Source organism: Phyllobates terribilis, unplaced genomic scaffold (assembly GCF_046119375.1).
Source record: "Phyllobates terribilis strain yellow unplaced genomic scaffold, ASM4611937v1 Scaffold_11__3_contigs__length_659146591, whole genome shotgun sequence".
Classification (NCBI taxonomy): domain Eukaryota; kingdom Metazoa; phylum Chordata; class Amphibia; order Anura; family Dendrobatidae; genus Phyllobates; species Phyllobates terribilis.
The window spans coordinates 156,522,079-156,536,894 of record NW_027362771.1 but is presented as its reverse complement, the minus strand read 5'-3'; positions in this window follow the sequence as shown (position 1 = coordinate 156,536,894).

Genomic DNA, 14,816 nt, shown 5'->3' with positions numbered 1-14,816 from the left:
CCTGTTAGTTTTTCTTTAAGAAGCCCTCCTATTCTGCACTCATTACCTTTATTAATTGCACATGTTTGAACTCGTTACCTGTATAAAAGACACCTGTCCACACAATCAATCACATTCCAACCTCTCCACCATGGCCAAGACCAAAGAGCTGTCTAAGGACACCAGGGACAAAATTGTAGACCTGCACAAGGCTGGGATGGGCTATAGGACAATAGGCAAGCAGCTTGATGAAAAGGCAACAACTGTTGGCACAATTATTAGAGAATGAAAGAAACACAAGATAACTGTCAATCTTCCTTGGTCTGGAGCTCCATGAAAAATCTCACTTTGTGGGGTAAGGATGATTCTGAGAAAGTTCAGGAATCAGCCCAGAACTACATGGGAGGACCAGGTCAATGACCTGAAGAGAGCTGTGACCATAGTCTCAAACATTACTGTTAGTAACACACTACGCGGTCATGAATTTAAATCCTGCTGTGCATGCAAGTTCCCCCTACTCACGCCAGCACATGTCCATGCCGGTTTGAAGTTTGCCAATGGCGATCTGGATGTCCAGAGGAGGCATGGTAGAAGGTCATGTGGTCAGATGAGACCAAAATAGACCTTGTTGGTATCAACTCCATTCGCCGTGTTTGGAGGAAGAAGAATGATGAGTACATCCCCAAGAACACCGTCCCAGCTGTGAAGCATGGTGGGAGAAACATCATACTTTGGGGGTGCTTTTCTGAAAAGGGGACATGGCGACTGCACTGTATTGAAGATAGGATGGATGGGGTCACGTATCGTGAGATTTTGGCCAACAACCTCCTTCCCTCATTAGGAGCATTGAAGACGGATCATGGCTGGGTCTTCCAGCATGACAATAATCTGAAACACACAGCCAGAGCAACTAAGGAGTGGCTCCGTAAGAAGCATTTCAAGGTCCTGGAGTGGCCTAGCCACTCTCCAGTCCTGAACCCAACAGAAAATCTTTGGAGGGAGCTGAAACTCAATGTTGCCCAGCTACAGCCCCAAAACCTGAAAGAGCTGGAGAAGATCTGTATGGAGGAGTGGGCCAAAATCCCTGCTGCTGTGTGCAAACTTTGTCAAGAACTATAGGAAACATCTGACCTCTGTAATTGTAAACAAAGGTTTCTGTACCAAATATTAAGTTCTGTTTTTCTATTGTATTAAATACTTATTTCATGTAATAAAATGCAAATTAATTATGTATAAATCATACAATATGATTTTCTGGATTTTTTTCAAGATTCTGTCTCTCACAGTTGAAGTGTACCTATGATAAAAATTACAGACCTCTCCATTTTTTTGTAGGAGGGAAAACTTGCAAAATCGGCAGTGTATCAAATACTTATTTTCCCCACTGAATGTGTGGGGGGAGATTTAGTGTGGAGGCAGATTTAGTATGGGGCAGATTTATTGTATGGCTGGGGGGAGATTTAATGTGGGGAGATTTTGTGTGGGGAGAGTAGTGGGAGAGATTTTGTGTGGGATGATGGGTGCCGGCACAGTATGAGTATCGATGGTGATAGGATGTGTGCAGACACAGTATGGGGAGTCGGGGGGATGTGTGAGAAGGCAGTATGGAGTGCGAGGGGGTAAATATATAAAGAGACAGTATGGTTAGCAGGGGGGATGTGAGAGGAGACAGTATGAGGAGGGAGGGGGAATAGTGTGAGAACATTATTGAGGGGAATAGTGTGGAGACGGTATGGCGGAGTAAAGTTTGAGTGGGCACAGAATAGAGACTGAGTAGTGTAGGGGAGGTTACCATTGGGCGAGAGTGTATGGTCACAGTCAAGAGGGTACAGTATGCCAAGGACAGGAAGTGTGATGAGGGGGCACAGTATAGAGAATGGGCCCTATAGGAGTGACATAGTATGAGAGGACAGTGTGAAGAGAGGGCCTAGTATTTAAAGGAGATGGCAGTGTGGAGAGCATGTACCATAAGAGGGACAGTATGGGGGTCATATTTTGTGCAGGGAATATAGTGAGGGCAATTATTTATTCAGGGGCTCAGCATAGGGCAGATATTTTTATTCAGGAACATTATAATAACACTCTTATTTTTAAGGGCATCATGTGGAGATGTGCTGCTGAAGACCAGAGAAGAAGGAAGTCTGCAGAGACGAACTCTGGTTGAAAAAAAGTTATCATGAAGTCTGGACAAGATGAAGATTATTATTATTTATTATTATAGCGCCATTAAGTCCATGGCGCTTTACGTGTGAAAAAGGGGTATACATAGCAAACAACAAGTACAATAATTTGAACAAAAACAAATCTTCAACTGGTACAGGAGGAGAGAGGACCCTGTCTGCGAGGACTCACAATCTAGAAGGGATGGGTAAGGATGCAGTAGGAGAGGATAGAGCTGGTCATGCAGTGGTATGGTGGAGTGAGGGTTACTGAAGGTTGTAGGCTTGTCGGAAGAGGTAGGTCTTCAGGCTCCTTTTGAAAGTTTCCATGGTAGGCGAGAATCTGATATGTTGGGGTAGAGCATTCCAGAGTAGGGGGGATGCACGGGAGAAACCTTGTATGCGATTGTGGGAAGATGAGATAAGAGGGGAGTAGAGAAGGAGATCTTGTAAGGATCGGAGGCAGCATGCAGGTAAGTTCCGGGAGACTAGGTCACAGATGTATGGAGGAGACAGGTTGTGGATGGCTTTGTATGCCAAGGTTAGGGTCTTGAACTTGAGTCTCTGGGCAAAGGGGAGTCAATGCAGGGATTGACAAAATGGAGAGGCTGGGGAATAGTGGGGTGACAGATGGATAAGTCGGGCAGCAGAGTTTAGGATAGATTGGAAGGGTGCGAGAGTGTTAAAAAGGAGGCCACAGAGCACAAGGTTGCAGTAGTCAAGGCAAGAGATGATGAGTGTATGCACTAGTGTTTTTGCAGATTCATGGTTGAGAAATGTGCGGATCCGGGAAATTTTTTTGAGTTGGAGTCGGCAAGAAATGGAAAGGGCTTGGATATGAGGTTTAATGGAGACATCAGAGTCAAGGGTAACCCCGAGGCAGTGGGCTTGCGGGACTGGGGGGAGTGAGCAGCCATTTACTTTGATGGATAGGTCAGTTGGGGGGTTGAGTGAGATGGTGGAAAGATGATGAATTCGGTTTTATCCATGTTAAGTTTTACAAATCTAGCAGAGAAGAAAGATTAAATAGCGTACACACATTGTGGGATTCTGGTTAGTAAGGAGGTGATATCAGGTCCAAAGAGGTAGATCTGTACAGAAGTGATACTGAAAGCGTGAGACTGTATGAGCTGTCCGAGGCCGAAGGTGTAGATGGAAAAGAGCAAGGGGCCTAGAACTGAGCACACCGACAGATAGGGGGCGAGATGAGGAGGTGGTATGTGAGTGGGAGACACGGAATGTCCGGTCTGTTTGGTATGATGAGATCTAAGATAGTGCCAAATCTGTGATGCCAAGAGATGAGAGAGTCTGTAGTAAGAGGGAATGATCCAATGTATCGAAGGCAGATGACAGGTCCAGGAGGAGGAGGACATAGTAGTGTCGCTTGGATTTGGCGGTTAGTAGGTCGTTGGTGACTTTAGTCAGGGCAGTTTCAATGGAATAATTTGGTCGGAAGCCAGATTGTAATCGGTCAAAGAGGGAGCAGGGGGAGAGCTGGGAGGACAGTTCAAGATGGATGTGTTGTTCCAGTAGTTTTGAGGCATAGGGGAGAAGTGATATGGGGCAATAGCTAGACAGAGGATGGGTCAAGCCATGGCTTTTTGAGGATATGTGTGATCAAAGCATGTTTGAAGGATGAGAGGAGGACACCAGTTGTTATTGACAGGTTGAAGAGGTGGGTTAGGGTTGGGATGAAGACTGCGGTAAGGTTTGGGATGAGGTGGGATGAGATTGGGCCAAGTTTACAGTTGGTGAGATGTGACTTGGAGAGTAAAGAGGAAAGTTGATCTTTCGTGATGGCGGAGAAGCTGGTTTTGGAGGAGGAGAGTTGAGTACTTATGAGAAGGGGCATTGGGGACTTAAGGCTAAAGCTTTGCCTTATGTTGTCAATTTTCTGCTTGAAGAATGAGGCAAAGTCTTCAGCTGAGATGAGAGGAGAGGGAGGGGGAGCTGGGGGATGGAGGAGAGAATTGACAGTACTGAATAGCTGTTTAGGACTGTGAGACAGGGATGATATGAGAGATGAGAAGGATATTTGGACTGGGACCTTTTCCATCTCCGTTCAGGAACCCTGGAAGCCAGTCTCAGTTCTTAGTCAGGCTGGTGTGCCAGGGTTGCCTGTTGATAGTGCGAGCTTTGGCATGTGTGAGGAGGGCGACCGATTCAAGAGCTGCAGCTGTTGTGGTGTTATATAAAGTGGCAGCAGCATCTGCATCTTGTAAGGAATTTATGTCTGTAAGAGGGGGAAGGGATTCAGAGAGTGAGTGTAGGTCGAGGTGTTTGAGATTTCTGCGAGGGTGTGCAAGTTTGTGGATGGGGGATTGTGGACCTGGAGAGGAGAGGGAAGAGAATGTGAGTAAGTTGTGGTCAGAAAGAGGGAGGGGTGAGTTAGAAAGGTTGGATAGGGAAGAGAGGCAGGTGAAAATGAGGTCCAGTGTGTGGCCATCATTATGAGTGGCTGCGGAAGACCATTGAGAAAGGCCGAAGGAGAAATTGAGAGATAGAAGCTTAGAGACAGATGAGTGGGAAGTGTCAATGGGGATGTTGAATCGCCCATGATGATAGTGGGGATGTCAGTGGAAAGGAAGTGAAGTAGCCAGGTGGTGAAATTGTCACAGGTGTATCAAGTGTGGCACACAGTCGCTCTAGATCCAGCTGTAGAAGGTCACTGCGCTTGGCACTGCAGACGCCTTCTTGATCCTCTCATCTCTGTAGTGTAGTGATATCCTACTCCTTTTAGGACCCAGCAGCGACCTCCACCTTCTGCTGCTAATTGACACACCCTTGCTTGGTAGTTAAAAACTCTCAGTTTCTTCAGAGAGTCACCAGTGATAGTTCTATGTTCCTCTGTCCAGGCTTGGAGTACAAGTAGTCGGCTAGTTTCTTATTTGGTTCCCTAGGAGGACAGTTGGCGTTATCTCTCTGCAGTCTGCTCAAGCTAAGTGTATCCCCTTTGTTTGTTTACCTTGTTGTCTTTATTTATAGTGGGGCCTGACTAGTGCTCATCCCGTCCCCTCCCTACCTAGGGCCTAGCTCTAGGGACATTCAGGGATTAGGTTCCTGCTCGGTGATAGATGCGGAGCCTATTTAGGGACGATTGGATAGTCAGGGTGATACTAGATCTGCCTAGGGGTCTCCACACCCCCTTTCCCTAGTTGTTGGGTTCCCTTCCCCCTCCTCCCATCGTTGTACACTTGTTCCTTCCCTCACCTTGCGTGACAGAAATGGTCTAAGAAGGTGGTGGCTAGCCGGGGGGGGGGGGGGGTAAATGACAGCCAGCTGAAGGTTGGAGGGGGAGTAGATGTACACACAGTGCACCTCAAAAGAGGGGAGTGTAATGGAGGGTGGCAGTGGAATTGGGGAGAAGGAGCAGTTATCTGACAGGAAAAAAACAACTCCACCATGCTTGCCGCTAAGGTGGGGTGTGTGGGAAAGATGGAATCCACCGTACAAAAGTGCAGCTGGAGAGGCTGTGTCAGAGGGAGTGAGCCAGGTTTCAGTGATGGCGAGGAAGGAAAGTTTGTTAGTAATGAGAAGGTCATGGATGTAGGAAAGTTTGTTGCAGACAAAGCGAGAGTTCAATAGGGCTCCTGTTAGAGGGACTGGGGAAGCGCGGGCTGGGTGGATGGGTATAAGGTTAGAAAGGTTGTGGAAATTTGTGATAGATCGAGGATGAGAGGTAGAAGTGACTGTGGGGAGGTGTTGAGGAGGGCTGGGATTTGGAGAGATATCGGCGGCAGTGAGGAGGAGCAGAGAAAATGTTAGTAGGTGGGAGCAGGAGAGAGCATGAGGTGGCTGTCTGTGTTTGGGGACAAAGGATTGCATGTTGAGGAACAGTTCTGAGGAGAAGGTGAGATGGATGGGGAGGATGCAGGGAGAGATGACCAGTTCCTTACTAGGTGTTGGGATTAGGGGGTTAGTATGATGTGAAGGACTATAGAGGAGAGAGTGAAAACAAGCAGGAACATTGTTTACTGTGACTAAGTATCAAGTTCCCTTCTGGTTCAAATCTGGTATAATTCATAGCTGTATACTTCTTCAGCGCTGTACACTTCTATGTTGCACTTGTATGGTGCACTCAGCAGACTGACGTCTTGCAGATGTAGTGCTCACAATATATTCGCTACAGAATGCATGCAGTGGCCTCTGCTCATTTATATCAGATAATTACGACTGATCCAGATCCAGGATATTTAAGCCAGAGTAAACAAGGAGGTCATAAATATGGGTGGGGATAGAGCAGTGATTAGGTGAAAGACATACCAAGAAAATACAGCCAGCAGAGGTAGGGGGAATCACAGCATGAGGAAAGCAGGGTGACATACCAAGAAAATACAGCCATCAGAGGTAGAGGGAATCACAGCATGGGGAAAGCTGTGTGACATACAGTACCAAGAAATTACAGCCAGCAGAGGTAGGGGGATCACAGGGGGAAGGGGGAAGAAAGAGAACGACTGCAGAGATGTCATCTATCAGGTACCTGGAGGTTAATGTTTTTTGTAATACTGACTAATACTCTTGTTTTTATTTATGTTAGGAGCATTAAAGGGGTTGTGTATGTGACTGCAGACTTCTGAATTCTCACAGTGCGCAATGCACACTGTCAGGATTCTCTGGTGCATTTGCATACATGCGGTCACGTGCTGATTAGATATTTGTGGACTCACTCAATGAAAATGAATTGATCAAGACCGGACACATCTAGTCGGAATGTGGCCAGAAGTACACAAATCTCATACTTATGCTGACATGACTGTCCACTCTTGCCACAGGCAAATGAGAATCCTAAAAGTGTGTAGTGCATGCGCTGTGAGCATTCAGAAGCCTGCAGTCACATAGAGTAACTGCAGACTTTCATCTCAAACCTGGACAAGCCCTTTAATTATAAAATGAAGCCCTGTAGAATGCCAATCCAAACATTGTGTAATATATTCACTGTCAGGATTCAGCTCTGCTTGCTAGTTCCAGCAGTCATCACATGGCCAATTCACTCATATCCGATTTTCATACTTATGGTTATGTGACAACGAGCTTCTCTTTCTGATTCTCTCAGTTTTTCACTGAAGATTGAGAAAATTAGGGAGAGCAGCTGGTCGGCAACTGACTAAGTGTGCCAATTGCATATGTGCTTGAGGAAGGTGGGGGTGCCAAACTGAATTCTTTCCCTGGGTGTCAGAAAACCTAGATACACCTCTGCTCTTAGCAACCCTATTTGCCAGCTGTTTAACCCCTTTACGACCTTGTCAGTAATAGTACGTAGTACTATTACATGCGCTGGGATCGCAACGGCACACAAGCGGTGCGGGGCGATCACCGCCGGGTGTCAGTTGATTGTCACAGCTGACACCCGGTTCTATGTGCCAGGAGTGGTCCTGCATCGCTGATGGCACATTAACCCCCAAAATGCAGTGATCGAAGTTGATCGCAGCATTGCGGGGGCAAAGGGTCCTCCTCTGCCGGTGTCCCGCGCTGTCTGCGGCGGCTCTCGGATGTTGCCATGGTGACCCAATGTCATCATGACAACATCCAGGTCACCAGACAGCAGGAAGTTACTTTGGTCATGCGCAAAGTAACTTCTCCCTGTGCAGTGCTGACAGGCTGCATAGCATAGGGAGCTGCTGCTGTCTATGCTATACAGCCGATCAGGCTGCAAAAAGTGAAAGTCCCATAGTGAGACAAAGTTTAAAAGTAAAAAAAGTGCCAGAAAGTGAAAAAAAAATAAATGTGAAAATATAAAAAAAAATGAAAAAAATAATAATCCCCAAAAAATAAAAATATATTGTTCCCATAATATTTATTATGAAAAAAAACAAAAAAACAATAAAAGTACATATATTTGGTATCTCCGATTCCGGAATGACCTGACCTATAAAACTGTCCCACTAGTTCACCCTCTTAGTGAACATGGTAAAAAAAAAAAAAAAACAAGTAAAAAACAATGCTTTGATATCATACAGCCAAACAAAAATGGAATAACACGCAATCAAAAAGATGAATGTAAATAAAAATGGTCCCGCAAAAAACAAGCCACCATACAGCTCCATCAGCCGAAAAATAAAAAAAGTTATAGCTCTCAGAATAAAGCAATACGAAAAAATATTTTTTTCTATAAAATTGTTTTTATTGTGTAAAAGCGCCAAAACATAAAAAAAAATATAAATGTGGTATCGCTGTAAACGGACTGACCCTAAGAATAAAGCTGCCTTATCAATTTTACCATACACAGAACAGCATAAACAAAATTCCTGAATTGTTGGTTTTTGTTTATTCTGCCTCCCAAAAATCGGAATATAAAGCGATCAGAAAAATGCCCAAAAATGGTACCAATAAAAACGTCAACTTGTCCCGCAAAAAACAAGCCTTCACATGACTCTGTCGGCTGAAATATTGAAAAATTATAGCTCTCAAAATATGGCGATGCAAAAACTAGTCTTTGCAAAAATGCGTCTTTTAGTGTATGACAGCTGTCAATCATAAAAACGCGATATGAATCTGGTATTGCTGTGATCACACCGACCTGAAGAATAAAGTTGTCTAATCACTTATACCGCACGAGGAAAGGCGTAAAAAATAAACTCTAGGGTTAGGGTTGTGCTAGGGTTAGGGTTGTGCTAGGGTTAGGGTTGTGCAAGGGTTAGGGTTGTGCTAGAGTTAGGGTTGTGCCAGGGTTAGGGTTGTGCAAGGGTTAGGGTTGTGCTAGAGTTAGGGTTGTGCTAGGGTTAGGGTTGTGCTAGGGTTAGGGTTGTGCTAGAGATAGGGTTGTGCTAGGGTTAGAGTTGTGCTAGGGTTAGGGTTGTGCTAGGGCGAGGGGTAGGGTTAGGGTTGTGCTAGGGTTAGGGTTGTATTAGGGTTAGGGTTGGGATTTTTTCAAAAGGAAAGAAAAAAAAATTATGAAGATATAATAATCTTTAATAATAATCTTTATTTTTATATAGTGCTAACATATTCCACAGCGCTTTACATACATTATCATCGCTGTCCCCATCGGGGCTTACAATCTAGATTCCCTATCAGTATGTCTTTGGAGTGTGGGAGGAAACTGGAGAACCTGGAGGAAACCCACGCAAACACAGGGAGAACATACAAACTCCTTGCAGATGTTGTCCTTGGTGGGATTTGAACCCAGGACCCCAGCGCTGCAAGGCTGCAGTGCTAACCACTTTTATGACAGAAAATACCCAAAAGTGACACCATTCTAAAAGCTCAAGGTACTCAAAACCACATTCAAGAAGTTTATTAACCCTTCACATGCTTCACAGGAATTTTTGGAATGTGGAAGAAAAAAATTAACATTTAACTTTTTTCACAAAAATGTTACTTTAGACCACAATTTTTTTATTTTCGCAAGAATAACAGCAAAAAATGGACCCCAACATTTGTTGTGCAATTTCTTCTGAGCACGCCGATACCCAATATTTTGGGGAAAACCACTGTTTGGGCACACGGCAGGGTTCGGAAGGGAAGGAGCGCCATTTGACTTTTTGAATGCAAAATTTGCTTGAATAATTAGTGGACGCCATGTTGCGTTTGGAGAGCTTCTGATGTGCCTAAACAGTGGAAACCCTCCACAAGTGACAGCATTTTGAAAACTAGACCCCTCAGGGAACTTTTCTAGATGTGTGGTGAGCACCCTGAACCCCCAGGTGCTTCACAGAAGTTTATAACATGGAGCTGTAAAAATAAAAAAATCTAACTTTTTCCACAAAAATGATGTTTTAGCCCCAAATTTTTTATTTTCACAATGGTAAGAGGAGAAAATGGACTCCAAAAACTTTTGTGCAATTTATCCTGAGTATGCCGATATCCCATATGTGGGGATAATAAACTGTTTGGCCGCATGGCAGGGTTCAGAAGGGAAGGAGCACTGTGTGACTTTTTGAACACAAAATTGGCTGGAATTGAGAGCGGACGCGATGTCGCATTTGGAGAGCTCCCTAAATAGTGGAAACCCCCCACAAGTGACCCCATTTTGGAAACTAGACCCCTCAAGGATTTTATCAAGGGGTATAGTGAACATTTTGAACCCAGAGGTACGACACAGAATTTTATAGCATTGGGTCATCATATTGAATAAGTTGTCATTAGTCTTGAGCGCATGTCCTCGCTACTTGAGTTTGCATCGGGGGTTTGAGTACGCACCGAGTATCATGAGTGCTTGAGTGACATGCTCGAGTCTCCGCCACATATGCTTCTTGGCCAAAAAAAAGTTGCATGATTTGCCTGACATGCACGAGCGATCTCCGCATGTTTTTTTTTGGATGTCTAATAACCGTGATACATGCGGGGCGGGGACTCGAGCATGTCACTCAAGCACCCACGATACTTGGTGCATACCCGAGTACCCGATGCAAGCTCAAATAGTGAGCACTTGCACTCAAGACTAATGACAACTTATTCAATATGATGACCCAATCTTATAAAATTCTGTGTCGTACCTCTGGGTTCAAAATGTTCACTATACCCCTTGATAAAATCCTTGAGGGGTCTAGTTTCCAAAATGGGGTCACTTGTGGGGGGTTTCCACTATTTAGGGAGCTCTCCAAAAGCGACATCGCGTCCGCTCTCAATTCCAGCCAATTTTGTGTTCAAAAAGTCACACAGTGCTCCTTCCCTTCTGAACCCTGCCATGCGGCCAAACAGTTTATTATCCCCACATATGGGATATCGGCATACTCAGGATAAATTGCACAAAAGTTTTTGGAGTCCATTTTCTCCTCTTACCATTGTGAAAATAAAAAATTTGGGGCTAGAACATCATTTTTGTGTAAAAAGTTAGATTTTTTTATTTTTACGGTTCCATGTTATAAACTTCTGTGAAGCACCTGGGGGTTCAGGGTGCTCATCACACATCTAGAAAAGTTCCCTGAGGGGTCTAGTTTTCAAAATGCTGTCACTTGTGGAGGGTTTCCACTGTTTAGGCACATCAGGAGCTCTCCAAACGCAACATGGCATCCACTAATTATTCAAGCAAATTTTACATTCAAAAAGTCAAATGGCGCTCCTTCCCTTCCGAACCCTGCCGTGTGCCCAAACAGTGGTTTTCCCCAAAATATTGGGTATCGGCGTGCTCAGAAGAAATTGCACAACAAATGTTGGGGTCCATTTTTTGCTGTTACCCTTGCAAAAATAAAAAAATTGTGGTCTAAAGTAACATTTTTGTGAAAAAAGTTAAATGTTCATTTTTTTCTTACACATTCCAAAAATTCCTGTGAAGCATGTGAAGGGTTAATAAACTTCTTGAATGTGGTTTTCAGTACCTTGAGCTTTTAGAATGGTGTCACTTTTGGGTATTTTCTGTCATAAAGGCCCCTCAAAGTCACTTCAAATGTTATGTGGTCCCTAAAAAAATGATTTGTAAATTTTGTTGGAAAAATGAGAAATCGCTGGTCAACTTTCAACCCTTATAACTTCCTAACAAAATACAATTTTGGTTCCAAAATTGTGCTGATGTAAAGTAGACATGTGGGAAATATTATTTATTAACTATTTTGTGTGACATATCTCTCTGATTTAAGGGCATGAAAATTCAAAGTTTGAAAATTGTGAAATTTTCAAAATTTTCACCAAATTTCCGTTTTCGCAAATAAATGCAAATGATATCAAAGAAATTTTACCACTATCATGAAGTACAATATGTCACGAAAAAACATTCTCAGAATCAGGTGGATCCGTTGAAGCATTTCAGAGTTATTACCTCATAAAGTGACAGTGGTCAAAATTGTAAAAATTGGCCTGGTCATTAACTGGCAAAGGGGTTAAAGAGTTTATAATACACCTGGGAGCACATCTTTATTTTTACAGTGCTTCATACTTTTAGTGGTGGCTGTGTTAAGAATTGGAGTTTTGTCCTATTCAAACACCAGCACCTTCAATTAGCTGATCAGTGCTAAGAAGCTATTATTGATGGCTTATCCTAATGAACTGTCTCACTTTCTTACCCGTTTCCAGTCCAATGAATTTTAAAGATATAGTCGGTCTAGAATTTTCCAAAATAGTACAGAAAACATTTATTTTTGAATTTTTGCTATTTTTCTAGCAAATATACTGTATATCGTTGGTAAAATCCATTTTACCTTTTATCATTATTTCATTTTTATTTTTATATACCATGCATATAATTTAGGGTTAATGACAGAGCTATGGTGTTTATTTTTATTTTCATAGGATTTCTATATTTTTCACTATCATTCCTTGATCCATAGTTCAGAAAATCCTTTTGTTATGATAGTGTAGCAACTCACTCAGGAAAACATAGTTGAAACCAGAAGTTTACATACACTATATAAAAAGACACATATGCATGTTTTTCTCAATATCTGACATGAAATCAGAATAAACCTTTCACATCTTACTGTATGTATACTTTTGTCTTTGCTTTGCAGTAAGTAATAAAAATGCCTTAAAACATTCTCTCTCTCATTCTGGCATTTGGCAAATATTAAAAATTATGGTAATCCTAACTGACCTAAAACAGGAAAGATTTATTCTGATTTCATGTCAGATATTGAGAAAAACATGCATATGTGTCTTTTTATATAGTATATGTAAACTTATAGTTTCAACTATACACTGTGTGCAGAATTATTAGGCAAGTTGTATTTTAGAGGATTATTTTTATTATTGATCAACAACTATGTTCTCAATCAACCCAAAAGACTCATAAATATCCAAGCTTAATATTTTTGGAAATTGGAGTGTTTTTTTTTTAGATTTGGCTATCTTAAGAGGATATCTGTTTGTGCAGGTAACTATTACTGTGCAGAATTATTAGGCAACTTAATAAAAAACAAATATAATCCCATCTCACTTGTTTATTTTCACCAGCTAAACCAATATCAGTGCACAAAATTTAGAAATAAACATTTCTGACATGCAAAAACAAAAAACAAAAAAATTAGTGATCAATATAGCCACCTTTCTTTATGATGGCACTCAACAGCCTTCCATCCATAGATTCTGTCAGTTGCTTGATCTGTTTGCGATCAACATTGAGTGCAGCACCCACCACAGCCTCCCAGACACTGTTCCGAGAGGTGTACTGTTTTCCCTCCCTGTAGATCTCACATTTTATGATGGACCACAGGTTCTCTATGGGGTTCAGATCAGGTGAACAAGGGGGCCATGTCATTATTTTTTCTTCTTTTAGACCTTTACTGGCCAGCCACGCTGTGGAGTAGTTGGATGCATGTGATGGAGCATTGTCCTGCATGAAAATCATGTTTTTCTTGAATGATACCAACTTCTTCCTGTACCACTGCTTGAAGAAGATGTCTTCCAGAAACTGGCAGTAGGTCTGGGAGTTGAGCTTCACTCCATCCTCAACCCGAAAAGGTCCCACAAGTTCATCTTTGATGATACCAGCCCATACCAGTACCCCACCTCCACCTTGCTGGCGTCTGAGTCAGAGTGGAGCTCTCTGCCCTTTACTGATCCAGCCTCTGGCCCATCCATCTGGCCCATCAAGAGTCACTCTCATTTCATCAGTCCATAAAACCTTTGAAAAATCAGTCTTAAGATATTTCTTGTCCCATTCTTGACGTTTTATCTTATGTTTCTTGTTCAAAGGTGGACGTTTTTCAGCCTTCCTTACCTTGGCCATGTCCCTGAGTATCGCACACCTTGTGCTTTTTGATACTCCAGTAACGTTGCAGCTCTGAAATATGGCAAAACTGGTGGCGAATGGCATCTTGGCAGCTTCACACTTGATTTTCCTCAATTCATGGGCAGTTATTTTGCGCCTTTTTTGGCCAGCACGCTTCTTGTGACCCTGTTGGCTATTTGCCATGAAACGCCTGATTGTTCGGTGATCACACTTCAAAAGTTTGGAAATTTCAAGACTGCTGCATCCCCCTGCAAGACATCTCACAATTTTGGACTTTTCAGAGCCCATCAAATCTCTCTTCTGACCCATTTTGCCAAAGGAAAGGAAGTTGTCTAATAATTAAGCACACCTTATATAGGGTATTGATGTCATTAGTCAACAACCCTCCTCATTACAGAGATGCACATCACCAGATTTACTTAATTGGTAGTTGGCTCTCAAGCCTATGCAGCTTGGAGTAGGAAAACATGTATAAAAAGTATCACGTGATCAAAATACTCCTTTGCCTAATAATTCTGCACACAGTGTAGGTAACACACTAAAAACTGCAACTGACCCTGCCGGTTCCTGTATAGACTAGAGATCCTGACCCTGCAGTCCCTAGTGGTTCCTGCGAAAACTGAGATAGCCCTAATCACAGACTAAATGATGGCAACTCAGAGCGATGCTGCCTGAAAGGTCGTCGAGTGCTTGACATTCCTTCTAAAGAACCGGACGGCAGAGCAGAGTGTAAATTACCTACAGAAGGGAAAGTGTGCTGAAATAGAAAAAGATCCCAGAGTGAGTAAAACAAACCATGAAATACAAAAAAAGGATTAAATACATACTGTTAGTTAGAAAACATGCTGCCTATGTTCTAAAAAAAACAGAAGATAGGTACAGGGTAAAGAACATAAATAACAAAGAGATAAACCCTAGCTGGTCTTTCACTGACTGGCTTAAACTACAGCAGTATGGCTGGACATCCAATTGAGACTATTGCCAGCAGGAAATATCAGCAGGGGGAAAGTATATAAAGCTGTACCCGAAAGGTGATAGGGCAGTCAAATGAGTGTATGAAAACATGTTAAACTAAA